Consider the following 14,583-nt stretch of genomic DNA (forward strand, 5'->3'; position numbering starts at 1 on the left):
AATTATGTAAATTTTGTCAATTCGGCCAAAATGGTCGATTGTCAGTTTCATCTTTTTTTTTTCAATTAGTTTCATCGATTATGTCGATAAGTTTTGTCAATTTTGACACTATATTTTGTCGTTTGTAAAAGTTTAGTAATTTTTTTCCTTTTCGCCATTTTTGTCAAATTGTGTCATTTTTTTCATTTTTGTAATTATTGTCAATTTTGTCAATTTTATTCATTTTATCATTTTGGTTTTTTTCGTCATTTTTGTCATTTTTGTCATTTTTGTTAATTTTTTAGTTTTTGTCATTTTTGTAATTTTTGTAATTTTTGTAATTTTTGTAATTTTTGTAATTTTTGTAATTTTTGTAATTCTTGTAATTTTTGTATTTTTTGTCATTTTTGTCATGTTTGTCATTTTTGTCTTTTTTGTCTTTTTTGCCATTTTTGTCATTTTTGTTAGGTTTGTCATTTTTATCTTTTTTTATCATGTTTGTCATTTTTGTCATTTTTGTCATGTTTGTCATTTTTGTCATTTTTGGTGATTTTTGTCATTTTTGTCATTTTTGTTTTTTTTTATTTTTTTTTCTCATTTTGTCTTTTTATCATTTTTTTTCAATTTTTTTTTTGTCCTTTTTTGTCGTTTTTGTCTTTTTTGTCATTTTTATCTTTTTTGTCACTTTTGCCATTTTCTCATTTTTGTCATTTTTGTCATTTTTTTGTCATTTTTTTGTCATTTTTGTCATTTTTGTCATTTTTGTCATTTTTGTCATTTTTGAAATTTTTGTCATTTTTGAAATTTTTGTCATTTTTGTAATTTTTGTAATTATTGTCATTTTTGTTATTTTTGTCATTTTTTTCTTTTTGTCTTTTTGTCATTTTAATCATTTTTGTCATTTTTGTCATTTTTTGTCATTTTTGTGATTTTTGTGATTTTTGTGATTTTTGTCATTTTTGTCATTTTTGTCATTTTTGTTATTTTTGTCATTTTTGTCACTTTTGTCATTTTTGTCATTCTTGTCATTTTTGTCATTTTTGTTATTTTTGTCATTTTTGTCATTTTTGTCATTTTTGTCATTTTTGTCATTTTTGTCATTTTTGTCATTTTTGTCATTTTTGTCATTTTTGTCAGTTTTGTCATTTTTGTCATTTTTGTCATTTTTGTCATTGTTCCGGCGCAGTCACAACGAACAGCGGTCCAGAAGAAATAATAACGATAAAATACGAAAACTTCAATGAATTACAAACAAAATACGAAAAAATGCTATAAAATACGAATGTTAAGTGAAATAGTTATAAGGGAAGAAATATCTTGTAAATAGTACACATAAAACATGAATTTCACCGAACACAATTTCACACAACACACAACACAAAACATTGAATTGACAACACTGCACACTCACACCATATAGTTCTAAGAGTGAGAAAAATCTTGACGAAAAAGTGAATCGTGAATTCAAACAATAGCTCGTAAGTGACATGTATGTATTTATGCTTCAATAAAGATCACTTTTCAAACCTATTCGCGCGCAACGGACGTGTTTTTTACCACCCGAAAGTTCGTTCGTTCTTGGTCTTGTTTCGCTCCGCCATCGCTGGTCAAGTTGATGACCCATTGTTGCTTCCTGCTCACCCGTTTTCGTCAGCCGTTTGGGACCCAATTCGTGGGACACTAAGAACGGAATCCTGCGTCCGTACAGTCATTTTTGTCATTTTTGTCATTTTTGTCATTTTTGTCATTTTTGTCATTTTTGTCATTTTTGTCATTTTTGTCATTTTTGTCATTTTTGTCATTTTTGTCATTTTTGTCATTTTTGTCATTTTTGTCATTTTTGTCATTTTTGTCATTTTTGTCATTTTTGTCATTTTTGTCATTTTTGTCATTTTTTGTCATTTTTGTCATTTTTGTCATTTTTGTCATTTTGGTCATTTTTGTCATTTTTATCATTTTTGTCATTTTTGTCATTTTTGTTATTTTTGTCATTTTTGTCATTTTTGTCATTTTTGTCATTTTTGTCATTTTTGTCATTTTTGTCATTTTTGTCATTTTTGTCATTTTTGTCATTTTTGTCATTTTTGTCATTTTTGTCGTTTTTGTTATTTTTGTCATTTTTGTCATTTTTGTCATTTTTGTCATTTTTGTCATTTTTGTCATTTTTGTCATTTTTGTCATTTTTGTCATTTTTGTCATTTTTGTCATTTTTGTCATTTTGGCCATTTTTGTCGTTTTTGTCATTTTTGTCATTTTTGTTATTTTTGTGATTTTTGTAATTTTTTAATTTTTGTCATTTTTGTCATTTTTGTCATTTTTGTCATTTTTGTCATTTTTGTAATTTTTGTCATTTTTGTCATTTTTGTCATTTTTAATAACATTTTTCATTTTTGTCATTTTTGTCTTTTTTTTGATTTTTGTCATTTTTGTCAACTTCTATCAGTTTTATCATTTGTGTCATTTCTATCATTTTGGTCATACCTATTTGTTATTTTTGTATTTTTTTGTCATTTCTGTCATTTTTGTCATATTTGTCATTTTTGTCAATTTTATTTGTCATTTTTGTCATTTTTGTCATTTTGTCATTTTTGTCATTTTTGTCATTTTTGTCATTTTTGTCATTTTTGTCATTTTTGTCATTTTTGTCATTTTTGTCATTTTTGTCATTTTTGTCATTTTTGTCATTTTTGTCATTTTTGTCATTTTTGTCATTTTTGTCATTTTTGTCATTTTTGTCATTTTTGTCATTTTTGTCATTTTTGTCATTTTTGTCATTTTTGTCATTTTTGTCATTTTTGTCATTTTTGTCATTTTTGTCATTTTTGTCATTTTTGTCATTTTTGTCATTTTTGTCATTTTTGTCATTTATGTCATTTTTGTCATTTTTGTCATTTTTGTCATTTTTGTCATTTTTGTCATTTTTATAATTTTAATATATTTCGTAATTTTTGTAATTTTTGTCATTTTAATCATTTTTGTCATTTTTGTCATTTGTGTCATTCTTGTCATTTGTGTCATTTTTGTCATTTTTGTGATTTTGGTCATTTTTGTCATTTTTTTTCCATTTTTGTCATTTTTGTTTTTTTTTATCATTTTTGTCTTTTTTGTGATTTCTGTGATTTTTGTGATTTTTTGCGATATTTGTCATTTTTGAGATTTTTGTGAATTTTGTGTTTTTTGTCATTTTTGTCATTTTTGTTACTTTTGTCAATTTTGTAATTTTTTTCATTTTTGTCATTTTTGTATTTTTTTTGTCATTTTTATCATTTTTGTCATTTTTGTCATGTTTGTCATTTTTGTAATTTTTGTCATTTTTGTCATTTTTGTGATTTTTGTGATTTTTGTGATTCTTGTCAATTTTATTACTTTTTTTAATTTTTGTCATTTTTGCATTTTTGTATTTTTTTTCATTTTTGTCAACTTCTATCAGTTTTATCATTTGTGTCATTTTTATTATTTTGTAATTTTTGTCTTTTTTGTATTTTTTGTAATTTTTGGCAATTTTGTAATGTTTGTCATTTTAGTCATTTAAATCATTTTAGTCATTTTTGTCATTTTAGTTATTTAAGTCATTTTAGTTATTTAAGTCATTTTAGTTATTTAAGTCATTTTAGTTATTTTAGTTATTTTTGTCAGTAATTTTAGTCATTGCAGGGATTTTAGTCATTTCAGTGATTTTAGTCATTTCTGTGATTATTGTCATTTTAGTCAGTTTAGTCATTTGTAAGTATTGTCATTCTTGACATTTTTGTCATTTTTGTCATTTTTATCTTTTCTGTTATTTTCGTAATTTTTGTCATTTTTGTCATTTTCGTCTTATTTGTCAATTTTTACAATTTTGTACATTCAATTTTATCAATTTGGCCAAAATGGTCAATTCGGACAGTTTTTTCTGTTTCGTCAATTTTACTATTTATCAACTCGTAGAAGATGGGTTGCATGGCTAAAATTGGATATTTGGCTGAATATTTTGTTTAAGAGTATTGAAATAAACAAAACTGTCTTCTAATGAAATTATTAATGTTTTTTTAAATGTCTCCCGAATACCATAATCAACCCATCAAGTAACTTCAGAAGTTTTGAAATCTTATATTAGTCTTATTGAATGCAGCAGCTGTTTGAAAAAATTCAACATACTTGTGTACCTCACCTTCAATCTGGTTGCTCTTATATCTCTGGCATTGAGCAAAATCTATTCAGAAGCCATAAATTTAATAAAAAATAGGTACCTACATGAAAAACCAACAATGTTAAATGCCACACCAAGAATCTGAACAATCCACACCGAGCAATCGATTAAACTCCAAGTAATTTTCCACCCGTAAAGGCACATCTCTAGGGCAACTATCGGAATTTACACCACACCAAAATGGGGGAATACGCAGCGACATTGTATGAAGAGAGGAGGAGGGGTCTGCAAATTTCCACTTGAACTACCTTAACCTTTTGCGTTTCGGGAACCCGGAAATGCAGAAGAAAACATGCAGCGTGTGTGTAGTAAGTTGCCAGAACATTTCCCCTTGGTAACACCCCAATAATTAAACTTTTATCGGCGCCGGGAGAATGGTTCAAATTTGAGAAGATTATCGCTCTTGAGTACGGGTGAAACTTTCTTTATCAAGTTGGTAGACTAGATTTTTTTATGGAATGTTGTTGAAAAAGTTTGGTTATTCAGCATCTCCGTTACATAAATGTTTTTTTTAATTAGATTTCTTCTAGGAAGAAGTTCAGATTGTTCTTTTCTAATTTATCTAAATTATCGAACTTCGATGAATCAGTCTAATCTAACATGAATCAGAGGAGGGTGAATTAAATTCCACCACCGGTTGTTGTTGATGTTAAAGTTTGTTTTAGCAACGTTGTCGTTGCTTCGAGGAGCACTAGAAGCTCACTCCCCCGCACATTCCGGCACAAGTTCAAGGCTTGTGGGGAGTCTGATATTCGTAAAGTGCAGTTCAACACAGGTCGTTCCAAAGAGTGCTCGCTTAAATTTGATCCTAGGGAAAAAGGAAACCACACAATTAGCCGAAAGTTAATCAAAAACAAAAAGTGTACCTATATCTTCTCAAAAAAGTGGACCATTCGGTGTCGCTAATCGCCTGCAACTGGAATAACTTAGCCGAACGAGGGATCGAAATCAACATAATGAGGCGACTCTTGAAATTCGTCTCGACTAGAGTCTGATGTAATTTGGGACAGAGATTTTGGGGAAGTGCATACTCTGAAGCTGAAGTCACTTCTTCAGTATTTGGGGAAGAGGATGTGGAGCGAGTCGAATTTCTTCGTTTGGTATTCTAATGAATTCCTGGCTGCAAACGCTGGCTGTGTAGGAATTTTGGTCTGTAGGAAATAGTTAGTGCAGTTACCAGCCGGTTGACAGGAAAGTCGTTGAAGCAGAAGCCGGAAGTGGAACTTTGGGCACTGAAACGTTACTACTGTTAAATTGTCCTTAAAATTAGCAAGTGGATCAAAGAGAGGTATGGGGATTTCTGATGATTCAAACTTAAGTATTTAAAAAAGTCAATTCTATAAAGGAGAAAATCAAGATTTCTGCACCCTACTGTATCGGAAATAAAGGCAAGAAACCAAGTCAAGATTCAGGTGACTGATTCTATATCGTGATACTATATTTTTCCTCCAATTAGATGCTAGGAAGTTGGATGTGTCCGATTAATTTGTTCAAGAAACAAAAACGGAAGAAACACAGATGGCACTCGACCTAGTTAATCACCTGCTGGGAAAAATCGAAATTATTACTTACCCGAATTTTGGTTCCTTTCTATTATTCGATTTCCCCTCAACATCCAAAATATAGTGCAAGATGGGAAAAACCTCCACCCTACACTGACCAGTTTCGACCGACTGACTGGGTCAGAAACCCATTCATAAATTCTTAATAAAGGGGATCAGTTTGGTGAGTGAGTGCACGTGAAATCTATACCTTTACCAGGAAGTAGAATCGAGTAGAACAGTCTAGTCAGTAGCCACGCCACAGAGTATGATGACCTGATGAAGCGTAGTTTATGAAGCTGTTGTGGTATTTATTGATCACAGCTTACCTGAAAAGACATAAAAAACGAAAAAATTGTTAGTAATAAGTAAACATTCAGAACAGGTTTTAACGAAATAGTCATAATGTATATTCACGGAAAACAGATAACAGAAATTGGATCTTTTTTTGAAAATTGTGTACAAAAATTTACACTTCTAAATAATAAATAGAAAGTTAGTTTTGTTGAATCCTCTGTTGATACTGTAAGATCAAACCTTACAAACTAATGCACAAAATGTATCAAAAACATCTTCAATTCATAATCCAGCTAAAAAGCAGAACCATCTTATAGTAGGATGATTTATTAACAAGTGTTCCAATAAAGATTTTCTCGGCTACATAGTCAAAATATTGATGATAGATAAGGAACGGCTCGTAAACCTTTTGGTCAACCAGCCAGTAGTGTTCTTTGAGTTGTTTTTTTTTTCACTTCCCTTACAAGGTCTAAACCATTCATGAACCACCCCCCGGCACGTGGTAGGTCGGTAAAGGATTTTTCTTCTATTTCACTTTTTTTTTCTTCAGGTTTAATATTCCGTGGGAGCCAGTAGATACCACAGTGGTCTGCTGAACACAGTGGTATTCAGATTAATGGCTAGTGATTTTAGCTAAAAAGTTTGAAGAAAATTCTAAATTCTAAATTTTGTAGGCAATAGTCACGTGCTCTCCAACGAGTTGAAGAGCCACAAATTCGACATCGTAGCGCTGCAGTGGGTACACGAAAAATAACCACAGTTGTTCTAATTATTTCAGCTGGTTATACCAATTCTCAAAGCGTTGTTGTTTTTTTCGCATCCAACTATAAATATAAAAAACTAAACTACAAACTGATGATTGACTCTACGCAATCAACTAGGAGTATAATAGAATCAACTGATATTATACAATTGTTAATATGATAGATCCAACTACATTTGTATGATTGATTTTAGGCATTCAACTATAAATATAATAGATTCAACTATACATTTCTGGTTGACGTCTCACATTTAACTATAAATACGATAGATTCAATTGTAATGGAACAATCTATTCAACTGTAAATATGATAAATTCAACTACAATTGTATGATTGATTTTAGTTATTCAACTATAAATATAATAGATTCAACTACATATTTCTGGTTGACCCCTAACATTTAACTATAAATATGATAGATTCAGTTGTAGTGGTATAATTGGTTCAACCGTAAATACGATAGATTCAACTACAAATGTATGATTGATTCTAGGTATTGAAATATAAATAGAGAATTAAACTATATTTTAATGACTGATTGTATTCTACTTGAATACTATAGTGTTCATCCGTGTTCATCAGTAAAAAATTTAAAAAAAATCGTAAGTGTGAAACCAGTACGTGTTCCTTGGAACGATCGTAGTGCTGTTTTTAGGGCTAGCCGGTATTTCCTGACAATGGTGGCAAAGCTCAAGCGCTCTCCGGCGATGGGGAAACATTTTCCCTTACCAGTTCCTGGCAGCGGTCGTGTATTAGGCCGATAGTTCATGGAATTGGGCAAGGTACTCTTGCTGCCCGCGAAATCGACGTGGGTCTCGACGTTCCTTTACGTGAAGCGTAGTCAGCGTATGATAGATTGATGTCATGATATTGAGTGAATTTTCCTCCAAGGTCAACCTTCGCCGGGTACAGGAGCACGACCTTCTGAGGACGTCTTCCGGGACCGATTAGTTAAGACGCAAAATATACTGAGCAACCATGCATCAAGACGCAAAAAGAATAACAGCGGAGTCAGTTCGGTCAGTTTTCTACAGCTTAGTTCTTTTAGAAATGGGACAGTTAAGAATGCATGTATTTAAAAAACCATTTGTTTGATCTAAACACTTTCTATGAAGGAATTGAAGGTTATTTTATGATAATTCAGGAAAAAATTTTAAAAAAATTATTTATCATTTTTTGTAAGAAAAACATCTACTTTATTGTTGGTACCTCCAATCGGCCGGCGCACATTTTTTTTCAGTCATGTTGATCAGTTTTTCAAACTCATACCTCGTGAAATCTGTATTTTAGGTGGTTACATTCTCCTCCTTCAATTTCTGATACTTTTCGGTCCAATACTTCTCTTTTTTAGAAGAAACTGAGGGTAATTCAGTGGATACAGCTGTTTCGAAATTATCAAATTAGTCACTTTTTTAGTGTTTTTTAATGGAATTTCAGCTGGCAAAACGTGACAATAACGAAGTTAAATCATCATGAGATTGAATTTGAAGTATAACCAGATAGTATAGATCGTAGGTTGCGAAGGATACATACAACATTACTCCTTTCAGGCTTTTAAAAACAGAGAAATCCAAAGATTTCGTTTTAAAAATTGTTTTTTTTTCCACAGGAAAAGAATTTTGGCAATTCATTATAATTTTTACAAAACAACCAGCAAATACATGCTCGGAACCTTGCCATGAGCAGACATGGTATAGGATTCAAACGTTGGAATTTGTTTGAAATATGGTATTTCATAAGTATTGTCGTTCATCAGAAATCATCTGTCCCATAGCCTCGGTACCAGCTATACAGCTTACGAGCTCTGGAACTAGCAAAAAATTGTTGTTTGAGGTTAGGTTTGAATGATTTATTACTAGGCAACACTTTCAGCTTGTCGGAGAAAAAAAATCTCGGACATTTTTGCGATCTACCATCAGTTTTTCGCTTATTCAAAATTAAAAATGCTGATATGAGACTTGTCTTCCTCGATGACTCTTAACCGTAGATGCCGATCATGTGCTTTACTCCAATGCTTGATTTGAACTTTGTGGACATTTTTGACAGTGTTTGCATACTTTTCCACCACTTACACACAGTAATTCTTTGAATAATCAACGGTTTTGTCAGCTATCTATTGAAAATGATGGATTTTGAAGTAAACTGTGCAAAATGTTTTTTAATTTTTTTCTTATGCATCGTAAACATTTCAGAAACGCGTAAATTAAAAATTTTGAGAAAAATTGGACTAATATTACTTTTTACTGGCAGCAAAATGCTGACAAAATTTTGAATGTCCGATTACAAGTAAATAAGCTATCAGCAAATCAAAGTGTCCCATTTCTAAAAGAACTAAGCTTTATTATTATAGTTGAATTTATCATATTTATAATTAAATCAATCATGTTATTATAGTTCTATCATATATATAATCAAATTAATCATATCATTAAAGTTGAATCTACTAAAATTATTGTTGAATGCATGACATCAATCGTACATTATAGTTAAATCTATTATATTTATAGTTGAATGCACAAAATCAATCATACAACTATAGTGGAATGTATTATTTATATTGTTGAATGCACGAAATCAACAGATTGTCTATTATACGTATTGTTGAAATTTTGAAAATTATAGTTGGTCGAGAATCAATCAGATATATGGTATATGAAAATTTTTTCTCCGTGTATGCTGGAAGGGCTCTACGGTACGAACGTACTCAGATGGTTGTGCCATCTACAGACTTGTAAACCATCGAAATTCTCTCTGACAGTCGCACAGCCTGCTTCCGTCAATTTCACTGTTCTCACCATCAAACGAATGCGACCAAATACTAACGCAACAGCCGACTACTATCAGTCGAAATGTCACGCATTCCCCTATGCGTGATTGTCGAATGAAATTTGGTGTCATGGTCAGGCTTGTAAGTGGTCACCATCGTTTGAATTTTTCCGGAGACAACCACCACACATCTTTCGTGACAATCGTGGAGAGCGCAATCGTTTGATCGGAGAGCAAAAAAATGTCAAATGAAATTTTGATCTTTGGTGTGGTTAGTCGTTTGACTATCATCCCTCTTGCGTAGATAATCGCGATAATCATTCCACATTGTTCGACCAACACATCCAAACATCACCCGGCGCTGCAGAGTGGCGAATTTTCTTTCAACAGGAGGGAGTGCATAGAAAAGATTGCATTTGCTTATTGAGTCTGTAAGTTCTGCTGCGTGAAAGAGATAGGCGATGTCGTAAACTGTCGGGAATGATGGTCGTTTGACCATCAAATTATCCCTCCCGTGTACCAAGATACGAAATTTCGTTCGACAATCACACAAAGAAGAATGGATGTCGTTTCGTTTGATGGTAGTCGACTGTTCGGCAAGTTTTCGGTCGCATTCGTTTGATGGCACGAACAATAAAACTGATAAAAGCAAACTGTGCGACTGTCAGAGAAAATGTCGATGGTTTACAAGTCTGGTCATGGTACACGAGAACGATGATTTGATGGTCAAACGACCAAAATTCCCGACGTCGCCTGTCCCTTTCACGCAGCAGAAAGTATAGGCTCAATAAACGAAGGTAATCCTTTCTGTTCACTCTCTCCTGCGTAAAAAATATCCGCTGCTGAACAGGGCCGGGCGTGTTTGGATGTGTTGGTCGAACAATGTGGAATGATTGATTTGCAACGCATGGAATGATGGTCAAACGACTAACCACTACAAATATCCGAAATATCATTTGACATTTTTTGCTCTCCGATCAAACGATAGCGCATTCCATGATAATCAAGAGAGATGTGTTGTGACCGTCTCCGAAAAATTTCAAACGATGGTGACCGCTTACAAGACTGGCCATCTATAAGAGCTGCGGTAACACACACGAGCTCGGAACAGCTATTATAGTGATGGAGAAGATGGAGAAGCGCGTGATCGGATGGTGCCGATCGACATGATTGTTCCGGTTGAGGATGAAAAGCCGGTTCTTCAACATCAGAACTATCAACGTGCACAACCTTCACCTCGGAAGTGCCGGTGACGACAAAGACTAATTCTACGCGCAGCTGGAACGTGAATACGACCGCTGCCCAAAGCATGATATCAAGATCGTCATCGAAGATCTTAACGCTTAGGTCGGCCAGGAGGAGGAATTCAAACCGACAATTGGAAGGTTCAGAGCGCATCAACTGACCAACGAAAACGGCATCGGAATAATTGATTTCGCCCCCTCCAAACGAATGACCGTACGTTTTACCTTATTCAGCACCGCCTCTCACTCAAGTACACCTGGAGATCATCGTACCAAACGCAATCACTGATCGACCACGTTTTGATTGACAGCCGGCCCTTCTCGGACATCATCGACGTCAGATCCTGTCGAAGCGCCAACATTAAGCCTGACCACTATCTGGTGGTGGTGAAGATGCGCCCAAAACTCTCTATAGTGATCAATATACCAAACCGAAGTCCACCTCGGTTAAACATCGCACGACTGAAGCAACCTAAGGTCGCAGCGGACTAAGCACACTCGTTTGAAGCAGCGCTGCCGCGAGAGGCTTGACGAAGCCCCCTTCGAGGACTGTTGGGATACCATCAAGACAGCCATCAACAGTGCTGCGGAGAACGTCATCGGGCATGTGTAACGAACTCAACGGAATGACTCATTCGACGAAAAGTTTAGGAAGGTAATGGACGAAGAGAAGAACGTGCGGGCGGCAGCAGAGCAAAGGGCACGTGGAAAATTACCGACAGAGGAAGAGGCAGCGATTCCGAATTTACCAGGAGAAAAAAACGCCTCCTGGAGGAGCAGCTGGAGCAGCAGCATCTTTCCCAGGAAACACGAAAGCTCTTTTAGAAGCTCAACGCATTCCGCAAAGGCTTCGTGTCGCAAACCGAAACATGCCGGGGTAAGAACGGAGGCATCCTGACGGACAATCCTGAGGTGAAAGTAGCACTTCGATGAACACCTGAACGGGGCACATGCAGAAGACCAAGACGATGCGATCTTTCCAGTTGGATGTTGTTTGTTTTGAAGGGATCTCAAATAAGGACTTTAGTCTATTTGTAGTTTATATCCTAACCAATTTATGCCAGGATCGGATCCAGCACGTCTAGAAGTGTTTCTTCTTCATCTTCTTCTTTGCAGAGAAATACGAGGTCGTCGGCATATCCGAGAATACAAGGTAGTTTTATCTGGCTCGCCTGTGCAAGTTGAACACCAGGCAGGAATTCGTTTATGCTTAACAAAGCATGGTGGACAATGATTATGGAAATCATCGGACTTAGGGGACATCCTTGTTTTACCCCTTTGTTTTTGAGTGAGGACTCCGTTCGTTTCCCGTACCACTAGCGTAATCCTCCAGTAATCGTCAACATTTTTTGGGTTGCTGATTTTCGGGATCAGGACTTTTACAGTTTCCATCCATTTTTCCAAAACTTTTTTCGATTTGTACACGTTCTGTATCAATGTTGTTACTACTGAGTGAATTTTGTTAATCCCAGGTGCCCCATTATTTTGCGTCTCCAGAACAATTTTCTTCAATTTCCGATTTTCTCTAGTGTTGATATTGGTCCTGCTTCTTTCCAATTATCTGATTTTGGAGTGGTATTTTGACTTATTGTGGTGTCTGTCACAACCTCTTTTAGTCCTCGACCCACTTTTTTGTATGTTTATAAACTTCCGAATATTAGATTGCCTCATCCGTTTATGACTTTAAAAAAATCTAAATGTTTTTGTCATTTTGGCTAGTCCGTTTTCGGATTCTATTGATTAAAAAAAATGGTTTACATTTTTATTGAAATGTGGCTCGTAAGCTGATTTCTTCGCTTTTCTGGCTGTATTTGCCCTTTTTCTTTTAATTTAATTTATTTTATTAGAAAGGCATGCTTGATAGATTCGCCTTTATTGCCCATTTTCGCAGAATCGGGTTGTTCTTAGCCTGTATCGATTTCTAATGTGCAGTCTCTTAGTTGCGACTTGCTAACTTCTTACTAGGCGTCATAGGCGATCCTGGGTCTTTTGGAGTTCTGTCAGCTGCATCCAATATTGATGTTCTTATTCTTTTCCATTATTCTTTCTTAGTGCAGGATGATACAAGGTTTTTATCGGGATTGTGACTTCCCATTGCTCCAGATATTCAGCACCGATTTGGAGCGCCTTTAGGTATTCTTTAATTTTTAGCACGTGGATCAGTCCTTAGTCCTTGTCCGTTCGCATTGCTTCTATCGTGTAGTAATTGGTTTCCTATCCAAGATAAGTCATCTCTCATTCTGTCTAGTTTTCCTACATGGCATTCATGTCGCCTACTATTATTAGCCTACCGCCTTGTGATGGAAACAGTAGGGACCTGATTATCATACCAAAATCTTTGTGTTCTTTGTGATACCTAATTCACTCGTTCGGATATATGATGAGTTGATACAAAAGTGACTTTCTTTCAAAAAGTGTTTGCTATGTATGAGCATGCGTTGTCTGAGATTTTACGAAAGTTGTAATGAATCTTGTTCGAGAATGTCTTTATCAATTGATATTGCTGTTCCTTCTCCAATTCGGTCCTGTGTGCTGTCCTTATTAACGTTGTACCAGATGTAATACTTGGAGTTCAGTGAACATTGTCCTATCCTGGTTTCTTGGAGTCTTATGAGTTTTAACTTTTCTTTTTTGAACAAGCTATTCATTCGTGTCGCTGCATCCTCTACAGTTCCATGATAAGAACCGGAACGAATCTCTTTCGGTTGAGTCATCTCCTTGCATCTGCGTTATTGCTCTGGGAGGGGTTTGTGAAGTTGGTTGGAACTGACTGAAACCTAACAAGGGAGGTCTCATTCTATGAGACGCATCGACCTCGTGTGATATTTGTGAATTGTTATTAATTCTTTGCTCTATACTATCGTAGTGATTTCTTGTGTTTATCTCGCTGTTTCTATATGCGATCCTTACTGCCTATTGTGGTTATAAAAAGCCATTCGACTGTAGGGGCGGCGCTTGGAAAACTAACCACCGATGGGAGTCATTTCCCTCGTGGGAGTGAGCCTCTCCTAGACAACCTCTGTTGTTGTCTCACCGATGGAGGCAAGTCCTCGGGCTGTACCTGGGGCCAAGGCCGGTCGATCACACGCTAGCAGTCATCCCAAACTAAACTCTTCTAAGGGGGGCTCTTATAAGAGCCGATTGGATCTGAAGCAAGCGAGGAGGAAGCACAAAGGAACAACCCCAATTTACTGCTGGAACATTCTGGATTTATTCTCTCGGTTTACTATTTACACACTTCTCAATCACAACTTTTTCCTCTGCTTCCGATGGTCAAGGACTAGACCATTCCTGGCTAGTTCGCCTCCTCCTGGATTGGCCACTCCACTGGATCGATGTTGCCGCGATGGTGGTTTAATAAAGACTTATGATGCAAAGTTTTTTTTTGCAAGGATTTTCATCCGTTTGGATGATTCATCCCGAAATTATGATGCAAAGCACGAGCGCGCGCGTTATTATATCTTCGTCTCGTTGGCTGCTGCTCGCTGATTGGCTGGCGCTCCTATCGCGTTCTTTTTCTCTCGTTCTTTTCTCAGTCCGCTTGTCGGACTGAACACTGCCTCTCTGTTGAAGTATACGATGGGCAGAGTTGTCAACTGTTTTTAGAAAAAGTCTGGAAGATTTTGCAAAAATGTCTGGAAATGTCCAGAAATGTCTGGATAGCTTACTTTGCAAAGTGGTGATCTTTTTTTTGGTCGCCAGATCTCAATGTTGCAGATAGCCACGATTTTTTTTGTTCCTGTCACTATCAGTTACGTGTTTGGTCTGAATCTCAATTTAACATGCATCTTCGAACCGTTTGC

General features: G+C 35.2%; 2 protein-coding genes across 3 annotated transcripts in view; one reads left to right on the plus strand and one right to left on the minus strand.

The window, feature by feature from the left end:
• The window catches only part of LOC129758525 (HIV Tat-specific factor 1), a 329,990-nt gene that overhangs the window by 282,905 nt on the left and 32,502 nt on the right, over positions 1-14,583 (minus strand). The gene's annotated exons all lie outside the window — the stretch shown is intronic.
• LOC129758524 (X-linked retinitis pigmentosa GTPase regulator) overlaps positions 4,928-14,583 on the plus strand; it is a 41,909-nt gene continuing 32,253 nt past the window's right edge. The window contains exon 1 of one of the 2 annotated variants that reach the window (XM_055756037.1): positions 4,928-5,456. The gene's annotated coding sequence lies outside the window, so the exon portion shown is untranslated. The remainder of the gene's footprint in view (positions 5,457-14,583) is intronic. The other variant, XM_055756038.1, reaches the window with a different exon arrangement.

This window comes from Uranotaenia lowii, chromosome 3, assembly GCF_029784155.1.
Source record: "Uranotaenia lowii strain MFRU-FL chromosome 3, ASM2978415v1, whole genome shotgun sequence".
NCBI lineage: Eukaryota > Metazoa > Arthropoda > Insecta > Diptera > Culicidae > Uranotaenia > Uranotaenia lowii.